The 23,945-nt window shown below is 41.9% G+C and overlaps 1 pseudogene; it reads left to right on the top strand.

Moving 5' to 3' along the window:
- The first annotated feature begins 1,934 nt into the window (after positions 1–1,934).
- The window catches only part of LOC123396414, a 76,043-nt pseudogene continuing 54,032 nt past the window's right edge, over positions 1,935–23,945 (top strand).

Here is a 23,945-nt window from a genome sequence, read left to right as displayed (position 1 = left end):
GAACTCAGATAGAAGGTTTGCTCCATGAAGCTCAACTATTCACCACTGAATCTTCTGATCATCCACTGGGCATTGGGTTATTTGGATTTGCGGATGCTTTTTTGAGGGATACCACCATTGCTTCCCCCCTACAGCTTGAGGAAGAGGACCTCCTCATCACATTTGTACCTCACAATGAAGCCCTGAATCGCCGTAGCACTACTTTTGGGCCTGAACTCTGGATTATATACTTTGGTTTTCCTTATGACTATCAAACAGAGTACTACATACAGAAATCCCTAGGTGATTTTGGCACTCTTGTTTCCTGGTATAACCCGAGACAGGATAGAAGATTTGTTCTGCTCAAGGTGAGAGTCCTCAATATGCGTTTAATCCCAAAGAGCTTTGTAGTTTGGCAACTATGAGAGGCTAGGGACTGCTGGACTGTTCAAGTTACTATTTTGCGTAGCAATGACTGGAATGGTTTGTTACCTGAAGTTCTTCCTGCAGGGGAGGAACCACCTCCTCCTGATGGCAACCCACACCCCCAGTTTGGCCCTGAACTAACTGCTGAGCAACTGTACCAATAGCAAGTGCATAACTGGCTGGTTCAAAATGCAACTCAACCTCATGAGGTTCCTCTGTAGCCCCACAGCAACAAGATCAGAATAATGGATGGGGTGTGTGGCCAGCTTCACCACCACACGCACCACAATTACCTCCATACCTCTATAATTTTCAAGCTTGGCTTGCTGCTCAGGGACTCCAAGTGCAAGATGGTTTGGTACCTGAGGATAACATTTCAGTTAGTGCATCCCAAGCATGGAATGATGCTATCTCTTACTCCAACAGTTCTGCTAGCACCACTATTTCTGCTGGATCCCTGCCTCCACTAGTGATGCACTCTCAAACACTTCAGCAGCAACATTCTGAGGGCCTTTTGAGAATCTCTCTTGAAGTTCACAATGAAGGAATTTGTTTTGGCTTATCTGAACATGGAGAATTAGTGCTCACATTGCTGGTAACTGATCCAGCTCCAAGACAGCAGCTGAATGACTTCATCTTTATAGGCATAAAACCTCTCTTAGCTTCTAGAGGGCCTTGGAATAATGGTTTTGGTTTCAAGCATGAATGTCTGAATGTGGAATTTGTAGTAGATCTGGGAAATTATGGTCTGATCTTTAGCAACACCTGTTCTACACTCCCCATGATCAGCTCATCATCTGCTGTTGTGATAGAAGCATTATCCCCTGAGCAACCACTATCTCCAACTCTAGAGCAAACAACTTCATTGGAAACAGAGTGCAACATGGATCAGGAGCCACAAGTCAGCAAGATCCCTGAGAAGAACAAAGATAAAATTATGTTACAAGTGGACACTGCTAACCTTCGCCGCAGCCTGCGTTCAAACAAATATGATGGTTTTAAGATTCCATCCATGGGAGAGGGTAAGATCACTAAGTCAAAAGTTAAGCCCAGGGTGATTCCTAATATTGCACTACACGATGTTGACCGTGGCGTGACGATTGAGGTACCCCCACCTATTGCCATCAACACAATGGAAGCCATTGGGACACATCTATGTGCCATACCTGAAGCAGATCTTGCAGCTAAGGAGCTCCTTCACAAAGAACCAGGCCCTGAAGATGACCAAGCTTAAACTTGTGCCTGAGATACCATTTCTATTGTTTTTATGGTGCTTTTGAATCTTCCGCTTTGAAACCTACTGGATTGCTCATCCAGGATTTATGGATACGGTTTCGCAAGCATGGAATAAACCCATCAAACATGGTAGGGATAACAATGCAGCTCAGATAATTTGTCAGAAACTTAAGGCAGTAAGATTTGCGCTAAAACGATGGAGCAGCAGTATCTCCCGCCTAAAGGTAGCAACTATCAACACCAACAAGACATTGCTGGAGATAGATGCCATCGAAGACAGACGTACTCTCACAATGCCAGAAAGAAACTTCCGGCGCATTCTCAAAACTCATCTTCTCAGGTTGCTACAATACCAGAAAGACTACTGGCGCAAGAGATGCACGATCAGATGGATCAAGTTTGGAGATGAAAATACCAAATTCTTTCAAACGGTGTTAACTGAACGTTATAGATGCAACTATGTATCCATGCTCAAAACTGCAGAAGGAGTCATGGTTGAGACACATGCAAACAAGGAGATTCTCCTGTTTGACACCTATAGAACAAGGATGGGCACAACGAGATCACCAGACATAAGATTTGATCTAACACAGCTCAGGCGACAAGGTGTTGATTTTGAAGCTCTCGTTGTCCCCTTTGCAAAAGAAGAAATTGATGTTGTAGTTAAAGAGATGCCAGCTGACAAATCACCAGGGCCGGACGGTTTTAACGGCGCCTTCCTAAAAGCTTGCTGGCACATCATCAAGAAGGACTTCTATGATCTCTGTGATGAATTCCACCAAGGTAATCTCAACTTAGAAACTCTCAATTATGGACACATCACGCTCGTCCTGAAAACGGCTTCGCCTGAGACAGTAAATGACTATCGTCCCATTACACTGCTTAACTGCTGCCTCAAGATGATCACCAAGATACTAGCACAGCGGATTCAGAAAATTATTCTACAAATTGTGCATCAAAACCAGTACGGGTTCCTCCGTTGTAGATCTATTCATGATTGCTTGGCGTGGGCTTTCGAGTACATTCACCAATGTCAAAGCTCCCGAAAGGAGGTGGTCCTTCTTAAGTTGGATTTCGCTAAAGCGTTTGATACGGTTGAACATTCGGCCATGATCACCATCATGCAACATATGGGGTTTAACTCGAAGTGGATCCAATTGATCAAATGCATCTTCTCGTCAGGGAAATCATCGGTGTTACTGAATGGCGTCCCTGGTAAACAGTTTCCCTGGAGATGTGGAGTAAGACAGGGAGACCCTCTCTCCCCGTTGCTTTTTGTACTAGCGGCTGATCTCCTCCAAACTGAGATTAACAAACACTTGAATCTTGGCTTATTATCACACCCCATTGATCCTAGAGGTGATGCTGCATTTCCAGTTATCCAATACGCCGATGACACCATCATCATCATGCAGGCGTGTCATGTCTAAGCTGCGAGAATGAAACGAATACTGGACGATTTCGCCACGACTATAGGTCTCAAGATTAACTATTAGAAATCAACCCTAGTTCCCATTAACGTGACGCCGGACGGCTGCGACACCATCATCTCGATCTTTCGATGTGCACAAGCAACCATGCCATTCACCTATCTAGGGCTCCCGCTAGGTACGTCTAAGCCTACTGTCCTGGACATGATGCTGCTTGTGTGTAAACCAGAGAGGAAAACCATAGCTGTATGTCGCTGATGTCGCATGCGGGCAGATTAGCTTTGATGAACTCACTCATCACGTTGCTGCTTGTGTTCTCAATGGGGACTCTAGGAATTCCCCCGACAATCGTGGAACAATTTGATAAGATCCGGAGGAGGTGCTTGTGGAGGAAAAAGACTGAGGATGGGTTTAAGAGCAATGCCCTAGTAGCTTGGGAAGCAGTTTGCCGCCCCAAAGAAAATGGAGGCCTGGGGGTCTTGAATCTCAAGCTGCAGAACGATGCCATGCTCCTGAAGATGCTTCACAAGTTCTACAACCGAAAGGAGATCCCATGGGTATCATTGATTTGGAACACCCACTACAGTGAAGCAATACCCCATGCGCGAGATCGGTGTGGCTCCTTCTGGTGGCGAGAACTAACTAAACTTATGCCGGTGTTCCGAGGGATAATACGAGTCAGGGTTAACAATGGCCTTTCGTCGCTCTTTTGGAAGGATGACTGGAACAATGTCGTCTATGCAGAAAAGTTCCCCCGTGCCTTCTCCTTCGCTAGAACTGAGGATGTTTCGGTTCAGACCTTCTTGAGGACAAACTCGCTACAGGAAGCCTTCTCACTGCCGCTGTCGGAACAAGCACATGAAGAGCTCAAGGTGATATAATAGGAAATTAGAGATGTGCGACTAAACCCTAGAGGAGATGACTGGGTTTGTGCCTGGGGAGCTGACACGTTTACAACGACAGCGTACCGTCGGTTCTATTTCAGAGGAGCCACGGTGCATGCGGCGTTTAGCTGGTTGTGGAAAACAAAATGTGTCCCAAAGATTAAGGTATTCGGATGGTTCATGCTGATGGACAGGCTTAACACGAGGAATATGCTCAAACGAAGGCATTACAACATCGGGTCTACTCTGGACTGCATGCTATGTGACCAGCACATGGAGGAAACCCTTGAACATCTCTTTTTCGAATGCAGCTTTAGCCAACGCTGTTGGGATATGCTAAACATCAAATGGTCGGATCGACGACATAGGCTGGAGATACTGCAACATCAGAGGACAACGCACCCCTGGAACATGTTCATGGAGATTTTTCTAGTGGCGGCCTGGAGTCTATGGAAGGAAAGAAATAACAAGTGCTTTGAGCATATAACTCCCTCTCTGGGGGCATGGCGACGTAGATTTGCATAGACTTCTCTAACCTTGGATACCGTGTGCCTACTAGCAAGGTGCAGATCATAGATAACATTGTTGCAACCCCAGCTGACACCTCCTAATATGTAACTCCACCCTACCCACCTCACCCCCCTCTCACCCCACACCACCCCCTCCCCCCATGTACATGTGTAACTATTGGATTTATATATACATGCGTAGGATCTTATCCTACTGTCTTCCATTCAAAAAAAAAGTATGAATTCTTTGAATACCCATGATGCTAATGATATGCAAATCCACAAGCTTGGGGATGCTATGTTTGATGAAGATGGTCTTTTTAGTTCCCCCACTTTGAATGATCAAATTTATTATGACGAAAGCATGCCCCCTATCTATGATGATTATTGTGATTATACTTATACTATAAAGAAAAAAGATGATAAAACTTGTCACAATTATGAGTACCCTTTTACTGAACATTACTAATTTAATGTGGAAACAATTCGTAGTGTTCAAGTCTTTTACGATACTCCCACTATTAATCATGAGAATAAATTCGCTATTGTGGAGAGTAGTAAAATTTATATGCTTGTAGATCATGAAAAGAATGTTGTAGGTGCTGATTATATTGTTGAATTCATTCATGATGCTACTAAAATTATTATGAGAGAGGTCATATGCTTCTACGTATTACAATAATATCAAGTTTCCCCTCTATGTGTTGAAATATTTGAAGCTATGCTTCTTTTGCCTTCCTATGCTAGATGATTCTTGCTCCAGTAAGTTGTTTGTTCACAAAATCCCTATGCATAGGAAAAGGGTTAGGCTTAAATGTGCTAGTCATATGCTTCATGATGTTTCCATTATGTTTCAATCATTATCTTTTATGTGAGCATCATTGAAATCATCATGCCTAGCTTGAAAGGCATTAAAGAAAAGCGCTTGTTGGGAGACAACCCAATATGTATACTTACTGTTTTTGTGTTTACACATGATTAAGATACTGTATTAATCATGTATTATAGCTTTTATTTCAATAAAGTGCCAAGTAAAGCCTTTATGATTAGTTTGGGTGATAGTTGTTTGATCATGCTGAAAAAGACAGAAACTTTGCGCTTGCGAAATCATTTCTAATTTCTATCCAGAGAGTGATTTTAGGTTGATTCTTTTTGCTAATTATTTATATACAAATTTCCTAAATTTTCATAATTGTTTCAGAATTTTTGGAAGTCCAGAAGTATGGTTATTATTCAGATCATTACAGGCTGTTCTGTTTTTGACAGATTCTGTTTTCAATGCATAGTTTGCTTATTTTGGTGTTTCCATAGATTATATTGAGTAATATAAATTGTGGAAATAGTAGTATGCAGTAAGAATTGTGTGAAAATAATTATGAGTATTTTTTTGACAGTACCCAAATGATTGATTTCCTCGTTATCATACCAACCCATCTCACGAAGTTCCGTTAAGTTTTGTGTTGTGAAGTTTTCAAGTTTGGGTAGAGTTTCGATGTACTATGGAACAAGGAGTGGCAAGAGACTAAGCTTGGGGATGCCCAAGGCACCCCAAATCCATATTCAAGGACACCAGAGAGCCTAATCTTGGGGATGCCCCGGGAAGGCATCCCCTCTTTCGTCTTCAATCCATCGGTAACTTTACTTGGGGCTATATTTTTATTCACCACATGATATGTGTTCTGCTTGGAGTGTCATTTCCTTTTATTCGTAATTTCTTGCTGCTATTTAGATTAATTTTTTTCATCAATTAGTTCAATAAAAATGTCAAGGATAGCCTTTACCATGCTTAATTTGCAAGTATAGGAGTTGCTGTCCCAAAACAAAAAGTTTGCTTGTAGTGCAAAAATTACCTAGAATTTTCTGTATGTCAAAATAACTTGAAATTTGAAAAAAGTATGATCTTATGAATTCTCTACATACTGGAATTGTTTAAGATTTTTTGGAGTTAATTAAGTATGGATCTTTCAGCATTCTTTACAGATTGTTCTGTTTAGGCAGATTGCTGTTATGTTTGCATTGTTTGCATATGTTTGCTTGTTTAATGATCCTATTTGTGGATTGGAGTTTTAAATATGCAGAGGCATTTAGTATGCAATGTAAAATAATAATTTTAGTGATTTACTACAGTAGAGGATGATAAAGTTTTCCATTGATTTATACTAGCCTATCTCACGAGTTCTTGTTGAGTTTTGTGTGGATGAAGTTTTTAAGATTTCGGAAACCATCATATGAGAGGAATTAAGGAGACACAAAATCTCAATCTTGGGGATGCCCAAGGCACCGAATACATATTTCAAGAAGTCTCAAGCACCTAAGCTTGGGGATGCCCCGGTTGGCATCCCACCTTTCTTCTTCAACAATTATCTGTTAGTATCGGTTGAACCTAAGTTTTTGCTTCTTCACATGATTCATGCTATCTTTGGAGTGTCATTTTATTTTGTTTTAGTAAGGCACTTAGGATCTGAAATTCTTAGATGGATAGTCTTCACATAGCCAAATAATTATTCAACTACTCATTGATTTTCACTTATATCTTTTGGAGTAGTTTTTCTTTTACTCTCATGCTTCACTTATATCATTTTGAGAGTCTTAAAGAGCATGGTAATTTGCTTAGGTTATGAATCTAGTCCTAATGCGATGGGCATCCAATAGGGATATAATAAAAACTTTCATATAGAGTGCATCGAGTACTATGAGAAGTTTGATTCTTTGCATATAGTTTTGAGACATAAGGATGGTGATATTAGAGTCATGCTAGTTAGTAATTACGGATTGGTATAAATACTTGTTTTAGAGTTTGTGATTCCCGTAGCATTCACGTATGGTGAACCGCTATGTTAAGATGTTGGAGCATGGTGTTTTTATTGAGTGTCATCCTTTGTGTGGAGGTCGGGATCGCGCGATGGTTAACTCCTACCAACCCTTCCCCTAAGAGCATGTGTCTAATACTTTGTTTCGATTACTAATAAAACTTTTGCAATAAGTATGTGAGTTCTTTATGACTAATGTTGAGTCCATGGATTATACGCACTCTCACTCTTCCACCATTGCTAGCATCTCTAGTACCGCGCAACTTTTTCCGGTACATTACACCCACCATATATCCTTCCTCAAAACAGCCACCATACCTACCCATCATGGCATTTTTATAGCCATTCCGAGATATATTGCCATGCAACTTCCATCGTTCCGTTTATTATGACGCGCACCATCATTGTCATATTGCTTGGCATGATCATGTAGTTAACATCGTATTTGTGGCAAAGCCACGTTAATATCTTTCATACATGTCACAAATGAGTCATTGCACATCCCGGTACACCGCCGGAGGCATTCATATAGAGTCATATCTTTTGTTCTAAGAATCGAGTTGTAACTAAATAAAAGTGTGATGGTCATCATTATTAGAACATTGCCCCATGTGAAGAAAGAACGGAAACTATGATTCCCTCACAAGTTGGGATGAGACTCCGGAAAAAAAGAGAGGCCAAAGAGCCCAAACAAAAAAATGAGAGAAAAAGAGAGAAGGGACAATGCTACTATCCTTTACCACACTTGTGCTTCAAAGTAGCACCATGATCTTCATAATAGAGAGTCTCCTATTTTGTCACTTTCATATACTAGTGGGAATTTCATTATAAAACTTGGCTTATATATTCCAATGATGGGCTTCGTCAAATTGCCCTAGGTCTTCGTGAGCAAGCCAGTTGGATGCACACCCACTTAGTTTCTTTTTGAGCTTTCATACACTTATAGCTCTAGTGCATTCGTTGCATGGCAATCCCTACTCACTCACATTGATATCTATTGATGGGCATCTCCATAGCACGTTGATACGCCTAGTTGATGTGACCATCTCCTCCTTTTTGCCTCACAACCACCACCATATTCTATTCCACCTATAGTGCTACGTCCATGGCTCACGCTAATGTATTGTGTGAGAGTTGAAAAGGTTTGAGAAAGTAAAAGTGTGAAAATAATTGCTTGACAAATATCGGGGTTGTGCATGATTTAAATACGTTGTGTGGGGAAGATGGAGCATAGCCAAATTATATGATATTGTAGGGATAACTCTCTTTGACCATGTTATTTTGAGAAGACATGATTGCTTTGTTAGTATGCTTGAAGTATTATTGTTCTTATGTCAACATTAAACTTTTTGTCTTGAATCATATGGATCTTAATATTCGTGCCACAATATATGTTAGGTAGCATTCCACATCAAAAATTCAGTTTTTATCATTTACCTACTCGAGCACGAGCAAGAATTAAGCTTGGGGATGCTTGATACGTCTCTAATGTATCTATAATTTTTGATCGTTCCATGCTATTATATTATCAACTTTGGATGTTTTATATGCATGAATATGCTATTTTATATTATTTTTGGGACTAACCTATTGAACTAGAGCCCAGTGCCAGTTTCTGTTTTTTCCTTGTTTTTGACCTTTTTCAGATAGGAATATCAAACGGAGTCCAAATGGAATAAAACTTTCGCGATGATTTTTTTGGACCAAAAGAGACCCCCGAAGCTTTGGAAGAAGGCCAGAAGAGCCACGAGGGAGTCACGAGCCCGGTAGACGCGCCCTACCCCCCCCCCCCCCCCGAGGGCCTAGCAGGCTCGTGACGTCTTCGTGGGCCCAACTGACGTATTTCCACCGCCATAAATTCCTATATATACACAAACCCCCCAAAAGAAACCTAGATCGGGAGTTCCACCGCCGCAAGGCTCTGTAGCCAGCAAAAACCAACCGGGAGCCTGTTCCGGCACCCTACACGAGGGGGAACCCATCTCCGGTGGCCATCTTCATCATCTCGGCAATCTCCATGACAAGGAGGGAGTAGTACACCCTTGGGGCTGAGGGTATGTACAAGTAGCTATGTGTTTGATCTCTCTCTCTCGTGTTCTTGAGATGTCTTGATCTCGATGTACCGCGGGCTTTGCTACTATAGTGGGATCTTATGATGTTCTTCCCCCTCTCCCTTCTTGTAATGAATTGAGTTCCCCTTTGAAGTTATCTTATCAGATTGAGTCTTTAAGAACACTTGATGTATGTCTTGCATGTGTCTATCTGTGGTGACAACGGGATATTCATGTGAGTACTTGATTTATGTTTTGGTGATCAACTTGCGGGTTTCGTGACATCGGGAACTGATACGTCCATTTTGCATCATGCTTTCATGTTGATATTTATCGCTTTTTGGGCTGTTATTTCACTTCACGGTACAATACTTATGCCTTTTCTCTCTTATTTTGCAAGGTTTACATTAAGAGGGAGAATGCCGACAGCTGGAATTCTGGCCTGAAAAGGGAGCAAGTTTGAGATGCCTATTCTGCGCAACTCCAAAAGCCGTGAAAATCAACGTGGATTTTTTTGGGATTTATAAAAAATATTGGGCTGAAGAAGTACCGGAGGGGCGCTAGCAGGAGGCCACAAGCCTTCTAGGCGCCCCCTGGCCGCGCTTAGGGGGCTTGTGGTCTCCCACTGGCCCCACTGGCCCCCCTCTTTTTCTACAAGAAGGGTTTCCGTCTAAAAAAATCAAGAGGAGGCTTTTCGGAGGATTCGCCGTTGCCATGAGGCGGAACTTGAGCAGAACCAATCTAGAGCTCCGGCAGGACGATCCCGCCGGGGAAACTTCCCTCCCAGAGGGGGAAATCGTCGCCATCGTCATCACCAACACTCCTCTCATCGGAGGGGACTCATCACCATCAACATCTTTATCAGCACCATCTCATATCCAAACCCTAGTTCATCTCTTGTAACCAATCTCCGTCTCACGACTCTTATTGGTACTTGTAAGGTTGCTAGTAGTGTTAATTACTTTTTGTAGTTGATGCTAATTGGATTACCTGGTGGAAGAGTTTATGTTCAGATCTTCGATGCTACTCATTACCTCTCTGGTCATGAATATGATTATGCTTTGTGAGTAGTTACTTTTGTTCCTGAGGACATGGGATAAGTCATGCTATAAGTAGTCATGTGAATTTGGCATTCGTTCGATATTTTGATGTGTTGTATGTTGTTTTTCCTCTAGTGGTGTTATGTGAACGTCGAGTACATAACACTTCACTATTATTTGGGCCTAGAGGAAGGCATTGGGAAGTAGTAAGTATATGATGGGTTGCTAGAGTGACAGAAGCTTAAACCCTAGTTTATGTGTTGCTTCGTAAAGGCCTGATTTGGATCCACTAGTTTAATGCTATGGTTAGACTTTGTCTTAATTCTTCTTTCGTAGTTGCCGATGCTTGCGAGAGGGGTTAATCATAAGTGGGATGCTTGTCCAAGTAAGGGCAGTACCCAAGTGTCGGTCCACCCACATATCAAACTATCAAAGTAATGAACGCGAATCATATGAATATGATGAAAGCTAGCTTGACAGAAATTCCCATGTGTCCTCGGGAGCGTTTTACCTCGTATAAGACTTTGTCCAGGCTTGTACCTTGCTACAAAAGGGATTGGGCCACTTTTCTGCACCGTTGTTACTTTTGTTAATTCCTACTTGGTACGAATCATCTCACCACACAACTACTTGTTACCGATAATTTCAGTGCTTGCAGATATTACCTTGCTGAAAAGCACTTGTCAGATCCTTGTGCTCCTCGTTGGGTTCAATACTCTTACTTATCGAAAGGACTACGATAGATCCCCCTATACTTGTGGGTCATCAAGACTCTATTTTGGCTACGTTGCCGGGGAGTGAAGCGCCTTTGGTAAGTGGAACTTGGTAAGGAAACATTTATATATTGTGCTGAAATTTATTGTCACTTGTCACTATGGAAACTAATCCTTTGAGGGGCGTGTTCGGGGTATCTTCACCTCGAACGGAAGCACAAAGAGTTGCTCCTCAACCTTCTGCACCTATTGAAAATATTTTCTATGAATTTCCTTCGGGTATGCTTGAGAAACTGCTAGCTAATCCTTTTACAGGAAAAGGAACATCACATCCAGACTTGCATCTAATCTATGTAGATGAAGTTTGTGGTTTATTTAAGCTTGCAGGTTTGCCCGAGGATGAGGTCAAGAAGAAGGTCTTTCCCATATCTTTGAGGGATAAGGCGTTGACATGGTATAGACTATGAGATGATACTGGATCATGGAACTACAATCGGTTGAAATTGGAATTTCATCAAAAGTTTTATCCTATGCATTTAGTACATCGTGATCGGAATTATATTTATAATTTTTGGCCTCGTGATAGAGAAAGCATCGCTCAATCTTGGGGGAGGCTTAAATCAATGTTATATTGATGCCCCAACCATGAGCTCTCGAGAGAAATTATCATTCAGAACTTCTATGCTCGGCTTTCTCATGATGATCGCACCATGCTTGACACTTCTTGTACCGGTTCTTTTATGAAGAGAGATATTGACTTCAGATGGAATTTATTGGAAATAATTAAACACAACTCTGAAGATTGGGAGCTTGATGAAGGTAAGGAGTCAGGTATGAATTTCAAGTTTGATTGCGTTAAATCCTTTGTCGAAACAAATACTTTTTGTGATTTTAGCGCTAAGTATGGACTTGACTCTGAGATAGTAGCTTCATTGTGTGAATCCTTTGCTGATCATATTGATCTCCCCAAAGAGAAGTGGTTTAAATATCATCCTCCCTTAGAAGTCAATGTAGTTAAAAACCAATCCAGTTGAAGAGAAAGTCATTGCCTATAATGATCCTATTGTTCCCAGTGCTTGCATGGAGAAACCACCTTTCCCTGTTAGGATAACGGATCATTCTAAGGCTTCAACTGTGATACGTAGAGGCTACATTAGAACGCCTACACCCCCTGAGAAAATTAGAGTTGAACCTAGCATTGCTATTACCAAAGATCTCCTATCCGACAATGTTGGTGGCCATGATATTCACTTCTATGAAGATGCTACTAGAATTGCTAAACCACATGCTAGAGACAAACATAGCCCTGTTGTTTCTGTTAAGATAGGAGATCATTGTTATCATGGTTTATGTGATGTGGGAGCTAGTGTGAGTGCAATACCTCAATCCTTATATGATGAATTTAAAGACAAGATTGCACACGTCGAGATAGAACCAATTGATGTCACTATTCAGCTTGCCAATAGAGATACTATCTGCCCTGTGGGAATTGTTAGGGATGTTGAAGTCTTGTGTGGTAAAACGAAGTATCCTGCTGATTTCCTCGTTCTTGCTACCACCCAAGATAGCTTTTGTCCCATCATATTTGGCAAACCTTTTCTCAATACTATCAATGCTCATATTGACTGTGAGAAGCAAACTGTCACTGTTGGCTTTGAAGGTGTGTCACACGAGTTCAATTTCTCCAAGTTTGGTAGACAACCTCATGAAAAGGAGTTTCCTAGTAAGGATGAAACTATTGCCCTAGCTTCTATTGTTGTGCCTCCTACTGATCCCTTAGAGCAATACTTTCTTGAGCATGAAAATGCTATGCATATGTATGAAACGGATGAGATAGATAGAGTTGTCTCAGAACAATATCATATCCTTAAGAATAATCTGCCTGTTGAACTACTTGGGGATCCACCCCCACCAAAAGGTGATCCTATGTTCGAGCTTAAACAGTTTCCTGATACTCTTAAGTATGCTTATCTTGATGAAAAAGAGATATATATATCGTGTCATAATTAGTGCTAGCCTCTCAGAGCATGAAGAAAAGAAGTTACTAAAAATTCTGAGGAAGCACCGTGCTACTATTGGATATACTCTTGATGATCTCAAGGGCATTAGTCCCACTCTATGCCAGCACAAGATTAAAACTGATACTAATTCCAAACCAGTTGTTGATCATCAAAGGAGATTAAATCCTAAGATGAAAGATGTAGTAAGAAAAGAAATACTAAAGCTCCTAGAAGCAGGTATTATCTATCTTGTTGCTCATAGTGATTGGGTGAGTCCGGTGCATTGCGTCCCTAAGAAGGGAGGCATTGCCGTTGTCCCTACTGATAAGGATGAATTGATCCCACAGAGGATTATTACTGGCTATAGCATGGTGATCGGTTTTAGGAAATTGAATAAGGCCACTAGGAAAGATCATTACCCTTTGCCTTTTATCGACCAAATTCTAGAAAGACTGTCTAAACACACACACTTCTGCTTTCTAGACGGTTATTCTGGTTTCTCCCAAATACCAGTTCCACAAGCTGATCAGGAGAAAACCACTTTCACCCGCCCTTTCGGTACCTTTGCTTACAGACGTATACCTTTTGGCTTACGTCATGCACCTCCCACCTTTCAAAGATGTATGATGGCTATATTCTCTAACTTCTTTTAAAAGATTGTTGAGGTTTTCATGGATGACTTCTCCGTTTACGGGTCTTGTTTTGATGATGGCCTCAGCAACCTTGATCGGGTCTTGCAGAGATGTAAAGACAATAATCTTGTCTTGAGTTGGGAGGAGTGCCACTTTATGGTTAATGAAGGCATCCTCTTAGGACATAAAATCTCTGAAAGAGGTATTTAAGTCGATAAGGCTAAGGTTGATGCAATCGAGAAAATGCCATACCCCACAAATATCAAAGGTATACGAAGTTTCCTTGGACATGCTGGTTTCTATAGAACGTTCATTAAAGACTTCTCTAAGATTTCTAGGCCTCTTACCAATCTCTTGCAAAAGGATATTCCTTTTGTTTTTGACGATGATTCTGAGGAAGCCTTCGAAATACTTAAGAAGGCTTTGATAACTGCACCTATTGTTCAACCACCTAATTGGAACTTACCTTTTGAAATCATGTTTGATGCTAGTGATTATGCTATTGGTGATGTCCTAGGGCAAAGAGTTGATAATAGGTTGAATGTTATTCACTATGCTAGTAAAACTCTAGACACTGCCCAAAGAAACTATGCTACTACGCAAAAGGAATTTTTTGCAGTCGTTTTTGCATGTGAAAAGTTCAGATCTTACATAGTTGATTCCAAAGTCACTATTCACACCGATCATGTTGCTATTAAGTACCTCATGGAGAAGAAAGACGCTAAACCTAGACTCGTCAGATGGGTTCTCTTGCTACAAGAATTTGATTTGCACGTTGTCGAGAGGAAGGGTGATGATAACCCCGTAGCAGATAACTTGTCTAGGTTGGAGAATGTTCTTGATGACCCACAACTTATTGATGATAGCTTTCCTGATGAGCAATCGAATGTCATCAATACTTCACGTAGTGCACCGTGGTATGCTGATTATGCAAACTATATCGTTCCCAAATATATACCACCTATTTTCACATACCAGCAAAAGAAGAAATTTTTCTTTGACTTGAGACATTACTTTTGGGATGATCCTCACCTTTATAAGGAAGGAGTAGACGGTGTTATCATACGTTGTGTACGTGAACATGAACAGGGACAGATCCTACAGAAGTGTCACTCCGAGGCCTACGGAGGACACCATGCGGGAGATAGAACTGCACAGAAGGTATTTGAATCAGGTTTCTATTGGCCCACTCTCTTCAAGGATACCTGTAAGTTTGTCTTGTCTTGTGACGAATGTCAAAGAATAGGTAATATCGCTAAACGTCAGAAAATGCCTATAAGAATCCCATGGGCATGTTTACGTACAAAATGTTGTACGGTAAAGCATGTCATTTACCTCTTGAGCTAGAGCATAAAGCTTATTGGGCAATCAAAGAGCTCAACTTTGATTTCAAACTTGCTGGTGAGAAGAGGTTATTTGATATTAGCTCGCTTGATGAATGGAGAACTCAGGCATATGAGAATGCTAAGTTGTTCAAAGAAAATGTTAAGAGGTGGCATGATAAGAGGATACAAAAGCGTGAGTTCAATGTAGGTGATTATGTCTTGCTATATAATTCTCGTTTAAGATTTTTTGCAGGCAAGCTTCTCTCTAAATGGGAAGGTTCTTACATTGTTGAGGAAGTATATCGTTCCGGTGCTATCAAGATCAACAACACGGAAGGTAATTGTCCGAGAGTGGTAAATGGGCAGAGAATCAAGCATTATATCTCAGGTACTCCCATAAATGTTGAAAGCAATATTATCAATACCATAACTCCGGAGGAATACCTAAGGGATATTTATCAGCCTGTTTCAGACTCCGAAAACGAAGAGGTATGTGTTTCGGTAAGTAAACAGACTCCAAAAATTTTCTAGTAGGATTTTTTCTCTGTTTTGGAATACTTAGAAAATTAGAAAAATTTGAAGTAGTCCGGAAAGCGCACGAGGAGGCGACAAGCCTGCCAGGCGCGGGCCACCCCCCTGGCCGCGCCTGGGGGGCTTGTGGCCACCTCGTGTGCCTCCCAGACTCTGTTCTCTTGCGGAGTACTCCTTCTGGTCGGGAAAAATCATTATATATTCTCCCATAAGGTCTGACCCTTGTATCACGTAGATTTCCTCTGTTTTCGTTTTGAGCCTGTTTTCTGTCGCAGATTTAGGGCAAGATGTCGTCTCAGGAATCTGTGGGGGAGAACAATCTACCTCAAGTCTATGGAGAAGTAAATGCTGATCTGAAAAGAATGGAGGTCATGGAGGCTAAGGAAAGGCTACCTAAAGAAACCACGGGCAAAATTAAGAAGGAGAATCAGGCGTGGGACGAAGAGCAATTTGTGTTCAACAAGGAAGAAGTTGAAGAAGTGGATTTCCTTCAACCCTACCTCCACCTACTATCTCCAACATTGATTGAACTCTTAAGGTTTTGTGAAACAACTCGTGCTCGCAATACTTATCTCACTCGCGAAGTTGTTTTGCTGGAGAAACATATCACAGATCTCCAAGGTATAAATCAAAGATTGATGGCCCTCTTGGAATCAAAGGACAAAACAACTCCACCACCATCACCTCCAAAGGAAGACGACTAGGCATGGGTATGGGCAATCCCCTTGGCTTGTGCCAAGCTTGGGGGAGTTGCCCCGGTATCGTATCACCATCACATCTTTTGCCTTTACCTTTGTTTTACTTTGTTCCTTTTCAGTTTTATCTTTCTCTAGTAGATTAAAGGTCTTATTGTTTTAGGCTTGAGTTTTGCTTTGTGTCACCCCCGATGTAATCGAGCTCGTGAGCCATATAATAAAGAGTGTCTTAGTTATGGGCCTTGACTCATGCCATGATCAAAAGTATGAGAAAAGAACAAAAGCATGAAAGATCGTGTAATGATCTTATGGGAAGTGATGGCTTCACATATAAAAAGAATGATGATTGAAACTTGTTGAGGGTAGACAAACGTAGACCTTGGTCATTGTTGCAATTAAAAGTGAGAAAGGAGAGGTTCACATATAAATATATCTTCTTTGACATCATATATGATTGTGAACACTCACTACACTATTCCATGCTTAGAAGTACATGTTGGACACGGAAGACAACATAATAAATTGTGTTTAATTGGTTCTGAACAATGTTATATGATTAGAGATCCCTTAGCATGTGACGATTGCTTCCACCTCATATTAGCCAAAACCCCCACACCAAGTAGAGATACTACTTGTGCATCCATAAACCATCAACCCAGTTTTGCCATGAGAGGCCACCATACCTACCTATGGATTGAATAAGATCCCTCAAGTAAGTTGTCATCAGTGCAAGCAATAAAAATTGCTCCGTGATATGCATGATCTATTAGTGTGTGGAAAATAAGCTTTGTACGAACCTGTGATGAGGAACACATAAAAGTGATAGACTTCATAATATAGTTCTTTATCACAGGAGGCAATATAAAGTGACGTTCCTCCACACTAAGAGGACACACATCCAAACCTCAAAAGCGCATGACAACCTCTGCTTCCCTCTGTGAAGGGCCTATCTTGTACCTTTACTTTTAGCCCTTGAAAGAGTCATGGCCCCACTATTTTGCTACAAGAAGGGTTTCGGTCTAAAAAAATTCAAGAGGAGGATTTTTGGAGGATTCGTCGCCACCACGAGGCGGAACTTGAGCAGAACCAATCTAGAGCCCCGGCAGGATGATCCTGCCGGGGAAACTTCCCTCCCGGAGGGGGAAATCGTCGCCATCGTCATCACCAACACTCATCTCGTCGGAGGGGACTCATCACCATCAACATCTTCATCAACACCATCTCATCTCCAAACCCTAGTTCATCTCTTGTAACCAATCTCCATCTCGCGACTCCGATTGGTACTTGTAAGGTTGCTAGTAGTGTTAATTACTCTTTGTAGTTGATGCTAGTTGGATTACTTGGTGGAAGAGTTTATGTTCAGATCTTTGATGCTACTCATTACCTCTCTGGTCATGAATATGATTATGCTTTGTGAGTAGTTAATTTTGTTCCCGAGGACACGGGATAAGTCATGCTATAAGTAGTCATGTGAATTTGGTATTCGTTCAATATTTTGATGTGTTGTATGTTGTTTTTCCTCTAGTAGTGTTATGTGAACGTCGACTACATAACACTTCACCATTATTTGGGCCTAGAGGAAGGCATTGGGAAGTAGTAAGTAGATGATGGGTTGCTAGAGTGACAAAAGCTTAAACCCTAGTTTATGTGTTGCTTCGTAAGGGGCTGATTTGGATCAACTAGTTTAATGCTATAGTTAGACTTTGTCTTAATTCTTCTTTCTTAGTTGTGGATGCTTGCGAGAGGGGTTAATCATAAGTGGGATGCTTGTCCAAGTAAGGGCAGTACCCAAGCGCCGGTCCACCCACATATCAAACTATCAAAGTAACGAACGCGAATCATGTGAACGTGATGAAAACTAGCTTGATAGAAATTCCCATGTGTCCTCGGGAGCGTTTTACCTCGTATAAGACTTTGTCCAGGCTTGTCCCTTGCTACAAAAGGGATTGGGCCACTTTGCAGCACCATTTTTACTTTTGTTACTTGCTACCTGCTCCGAATCATCTCACCACACAACTACTTGTTACCGATAATTTAAGTGCTTCCACATATTACCTTGCTGAAAACCACTTGTCAGATCCTTCTCCTCCTCGTTGGGTTCGACACTCTTACTTATCGAAAGGACTATGATAGATACCCTATACTTGTGGGTCATCAGGAACCAATGCATATTGGTTGGCACACATTTTGACTCTCCGGTAGAAACTTTGGGGCTCTCTTTGAAGTTCTATGTGTTGGTTGAATAGATGATTTTGAGATTTTGTGATGCATATCGTATAATCATGCCCGCGGATACTTGAGGTGACAATGGAGTATCTAGGTGACATTAGGGTTTTGGTTGATGTGTGTCTTAACGTATTATTCTAGTACGAACTCTATGATGGATCGAACGGAAAGAATAGCTTCGTGTTATTTTACTACGGACTCTTGAATAGATTGATCAGAAAGAATAACTTTGTGGTAGTTTCGTACCCGATAATAATCTCTTCGTTTGTTCTCCGCTATTAGTGACTTTGGAGTGACTCTTTATTGCATGTTGAGGGCTAGTTATATGATCCAATTATGTTATCATTGTTGAGAGACCTTCACTAGTGAAAGTATGAACCCTAGGCCTTGTTTCCACACATTGCAATATCGTTCGTGCTCACTTTTATTGTTATTTACCTTGCTGTTTTTATATCTTCAGATTACAAAAACCTATATCTACTATCCATATTGCACTTGTATCACCATCTCTTCGCCGAACTAGTGCACCTCTACAATTTACCATTGTATTGGGTGTGTTGGGGACACAATAGACTCTTTGTTATTTGGTTGCAGGGTTGCTTGAGAGAGACCATCTTCATCTTACGCCTCCTGTGGATTGATAAACCTTAGGTCACCCACTTGAGGGAAAATTGCTACTGTCCTACAAACCTCTGCACTTGGAGGCCCAACAACGTCTACAAGGAGAAGGTTGCGTAGTAGACATCAGAGAGGCCGGTACTGGTGGGTTGTAGTAATGCTCGAGCAGTACTAACGCCCTCCGTGTGGTACTTATGCTTATACAACTTCTGGGCTCTTTCCGGAAAGTTCCATTGCTCCGGGAAACGGATGGGGTGCAAGTGTGAGATATTTTGTTCTACCCAACCTTTCCAAACGCGGAACCCCTCTTGATAGTACGAGATTACCTATGACCCGAGTCCACCAACCCTAAATCTATAGCAAAGCACTATCTTCTCTTTCACTCACTGAGGGGAAAATAACCGTCTCGTGCCACTTGGTAATCCCGTGAAAGCTTAATGCACACAATTAGTCCATAAGGGGCATCGTCCTCAACCACCAAAACTACTTGGGATAAATTTTGCTGTTACAATCTCCCCCTTTTTGGTGGGTTGATGACAATACGAGATTTTCCATAATATGAATAAATTAAGAAGTTTTGGCATTCTCAATATCTACAAAAAATAGACACACTGCCCCTAGATGTGTTCGCTATTTGAGTATGCTTTTGGAATGCAAAGAGCACACACTAGGATCAAAGCTCCCCCTGTATTTTTTATAGACACGACCACATGCTTCCATGAACAGGGAATGAGAGTTAAGCATGGATGCATGGGTAGGAAACATGAACTCATAATCACTAAAGTAGACATAATATAACATGGAAGGTAGCATATGTCTTACACCATACTTTAGTTCACACAAGTCATGGTAACACAAACCAATGCAATCAAATAAAATGATTTCACGAGAGGATGTAGCAAATAAACGATAAAGCACTCGTGACTCGGCATATCTGGCTTAAGCTAAACACTATCTCCCCCTTTGTCACCGAGACACAAAAAGGGGCAGAGAGAACGATAAGAAGCAGAAATGATGGTAAGCTCAGTACTCCTCGTCATCATTGCCCTCTGCTCATCTGAAGTAGCAAACACCTCCTCAGCAGACACTTCTTCCTCAGACTGAGTCCACTGACAGTTGGACTTCATCCAGGCCTCCTCATCCGGGATCTTGTCCTCTGATCCGCTCTGGACAGCAAGGACAATCTTCCTCATGATCATCTTGTCACGACTACGTGCCTTCTTCGCATCAACATGTGACTTGTAGTGTTCCTTAGCCTGGAAGCAGAAGAGATCCTTCATCTTCTTCCTTAGCTTGGATGCCCAAGATGGTTAATCACAGATTTGGGTAGAAATTCACTGTGAGGCTCGGGCCCATCATGTGAGTCTATGGGAGTAATTTCAGGAACAGTATGTGGAATCCCCCAATCTTCCTTCACACGGAGATTAAGAACACCATGACGAACCATCCGGCAGTCGCCAAAATCTTAGTAGGAAACATAGCATTCCAAGTATCCTCAATCAGCTTGACAAGAACGGCGGAACACAACTCCATCCACATAATGCGGGAAACATTCAAAGTGGGCTCGCGACCTCATTCCTTGATGCAAAGAAGTAATAGATTCACAAGATAAGAATGCACATGGTCTTTGTTGCCAACCCGACGGAATAGAGTGTTGCACAAGATCTTGTGCAGGATGTCTAGAAAGGGAATGAGCTCAGTGCACCCTCCCTTAGCAGTCTTCACAACCTTAGAATGACACATAAGCTTGGACTTGTGAATAGCATCAACACCGTCAGTATGTGGCCTCTGTCCAATGGGCTCATCCGGGCCACGATCATCATAACCCAGAGAGCTGACGAAGGTCTTCTATTCGGAGTGCAGCAGACGACCACCAGTCATCCATGTCATGCGCCTCTCATCACCCTCATGAAAGTGGATCGTGGCATAAAATTGAGCCACAATCTCACTGTCAAAGTCCTTGTTGAAGCTGATAATAGGACCAAGATTCCATTGGTCACAAAGAGCATGAGCTTCAGCAAAATATGCAGTGTGAGGCTGGCAGGTCATGTGTCGTGTATCAATGCTCTTGGCCTCCACAAAGAGATTGGTCCTTGTCTTGATGATCTTGGAATAAATAAGATACTCAGCCTTATTCCAGAATGGACGCCCAACAATAGCCTCGGCCTGAGGAACAAAATAGGGATCCTGCTGACGAAAAGCCACAAACTCCTCTTGAGTCATATATTGTGGCTCTTTTGGACCCTTCTTCTTGAAGACTGCATGCTTTCTAGACTAGCTCTGTTGTTGAGTACTAGAACCAGCTCCTGCCTCATCAGAAGTGCAAGCACGCTTGAAGCCACAATGAGGGTTCACGTGATGACCAACCGGAGGAGAGCTACCATCACCTAGAACTCACAAGAAGAATGACAGGAAAAACAGGTGTAAAAAGTACTCCATAAGTCAAATAAGCAACCAGAAAAGAATAGGCAATTGGAGATAAAAACTAGGTGCCGGTGCGAGGGCGGTAGTAGCTTTCGTGCATCAGTGTTACTTCCGCCGCAGAGGTATTACCGGTCATGCATGGGCTAGTACCGCCCGGAAGGCAGAAGACTTCCACGACAATGGGGACAGCATAGCCGGAGCTCTAAACCCCAATTTTTTCATAGCTCTGCCTAATCTAGTGCAACTAGTATCTATCACACATCCCACTCATGCCATGAAAAAGCAAACTAGATCAATATTCAACAAAATAACATCACAAAGAAAGTGGATCGAGGGTCCATGGCACGAGGGAGATGGGGAGTGATCCCACGGGTCGAGAAGCGGAGGATGGCACGGATAGGGAGATCCAGAGCAGGCCACCGGTGGTGCTCTTGGTTGCCTCAAAGAGAGAGAGAGTCGTGGGGAGGGTGAAGTGAATGGGTATGGGGGAGTTAGAACTCCCCCTTCCCCTTACTTGAACCGCCCACAAACTCCTTGAGGCGGTAGTACCACTCACATGCATGATAGTACCGCTTGAGAAGTGGTACCGTACTAGGGGCAGTAGTACCGCCGACAACTAGAAGAACAACCCCAAAATCTGCACAATAAGACATATTTGTCTATGCAGTGGAGAGAAGGATGACACACAAGCACTTGAAAGGGAACAAGAAGGTACTCCAACACAAAAGAGTGCAAAATGAGAAGTAAAATGAATCGTGGAGTGACCTTGCAAAGAAACAACAATAACCTTGGGCGGTGGCCAAAGCCTTCTATGTTTGAGTTAGTTGGTCTGGCACCGCGAAGATTTTAACCTTGGGACCATGACCAAAACTCATCTTTGAAGCACAATTGTCATCTAAGTTGACTAATGTGAAAGACTTGATCGATTTATGGATAATAGGGGGAGGAGAGTTCATTGAGAGAAAAACACTCCCCCTGAATTCATGCCTACATCTAAACAAGATAGTATGATGAGAGTTATGGGGTGTGCCTGATTTCAATTCACATTGCTCAAATCCATGATATTTAGTTCATGCCTTAACTCACGAAATCTTGCTTCACTCAATGGCTTCGTGAAAATATCTGCAAATTGATCATTAATGTTGAGGTAAATTAGATAAATTTCCCCTTGCTTTATATGTTCCCGGATGAAGTGGTGACGAATACTAATATGCTTCGTCTTGCAGCGTTGAGCTGGGTTTTTGCAGATCGATATTGCACTTACATTATCACAATAAAGAGGCACTTTTTCACATGTGACACCATAATCCTGTAAAGTTTGCCTTCTCGAGAGCAACTGAGCACAGCAACTTCCAAAAGCGACATACTCGGCTTCGGTGGACAAGAGAGAAACACAGTTTTGTTTCTTGGAAGACCAACTTACTACAGAGCGACCAACAAATTGGCAACCTATGGAAGTTGACTTCCTCTCCACACGGTCTCCCCTCAAAATCCGAATCCGAGTATCCTATGAGATCAAATGAAGCACCTTTGTGATACTATAAGCCAAAGTTTCGGGTATGAGCCAAATATGGAAAGATTCGCTTGACAGCCACATAGTGACTTTCCTTAGGTGCGGATTGAAATCATGCAGAAATTCCCACACTCAACATAATATCTGGTCTAGATGCATAAAGCTAAAGCAACGAGCCAATCAACATAATATATGGTCTAGATGCACAAAGCTAAAGCAAAGAGCCAATCATAGAGCGATATACCTTTTTATCCACAATTTTACCATTGGGATCGAGGTCAAGATGGCAATTTAGAGGCATGGAGTGTTTGCCTTGGCTGGTTTGAGATCATCCATCTTGAACCTCTTGAGCATGTCTTGAGTATATTTTGCTTGATTGATGAAGGTTCCTTGACTTCGTTGCTTGACTTCGAATGCAACGATAAACTACAACTCTCCCATCATAGACATCTCAAATTATTTGGTCATTAGTGCGGCAAACTCTTCATTAAAAGCTTTGTTAGGAGAACCAAATATAATATCATCAACATATACTTGGCATATGAAAAAACTCCCTTTTACCTTCTTAGTAAAAAGGAGTGGGGTCAGTTTTCCCAATTTCAAACCCATGATCATGTAACATCTCCGTAAGGTGTTCATACCATGCTCGTGGGGCTTGTTTAAGGCCATAGAGTGCCTTATCGAGAATGTAAACATGATTGGGGAACTTGGGATCCTTGAACCCCGGGGGTTGCTTGACATATACCAACTCCTTAAGAGGACCATTAAGAAATGCACTCTTCACATCCATTTGATATAATTTGAAGTTATGATATTAAGCAAATGCAAGCGACATGTAAATAGATTCAAGGCGAGCAACACGAGTAAAGGCTTCACCGTAGTCGATACCCTCAACTTGGGAGT

This window comes from Hordeum vulgare, chromosome 5H (genome assembly GCF_904849725.1).
Source record: "Hordeum vulgare subsp. vulgare chromosome 5H, MorexV3_pseudomolecules_assembly, whole genome shotgun sequence".
In the NCBI taxonomy this organism is placed as follows: domain Eukaryota; kingdom Viridiplantae; phylum Streptophyta; class Magnoliopsida; order Poales; family Poaceae; genus Hordeum; species Hordeum vulgare.
Note: the sequence above shows the minus strand (reverse complement) of the source record. Positions and strands in the feature narration are given on the sequence as shown.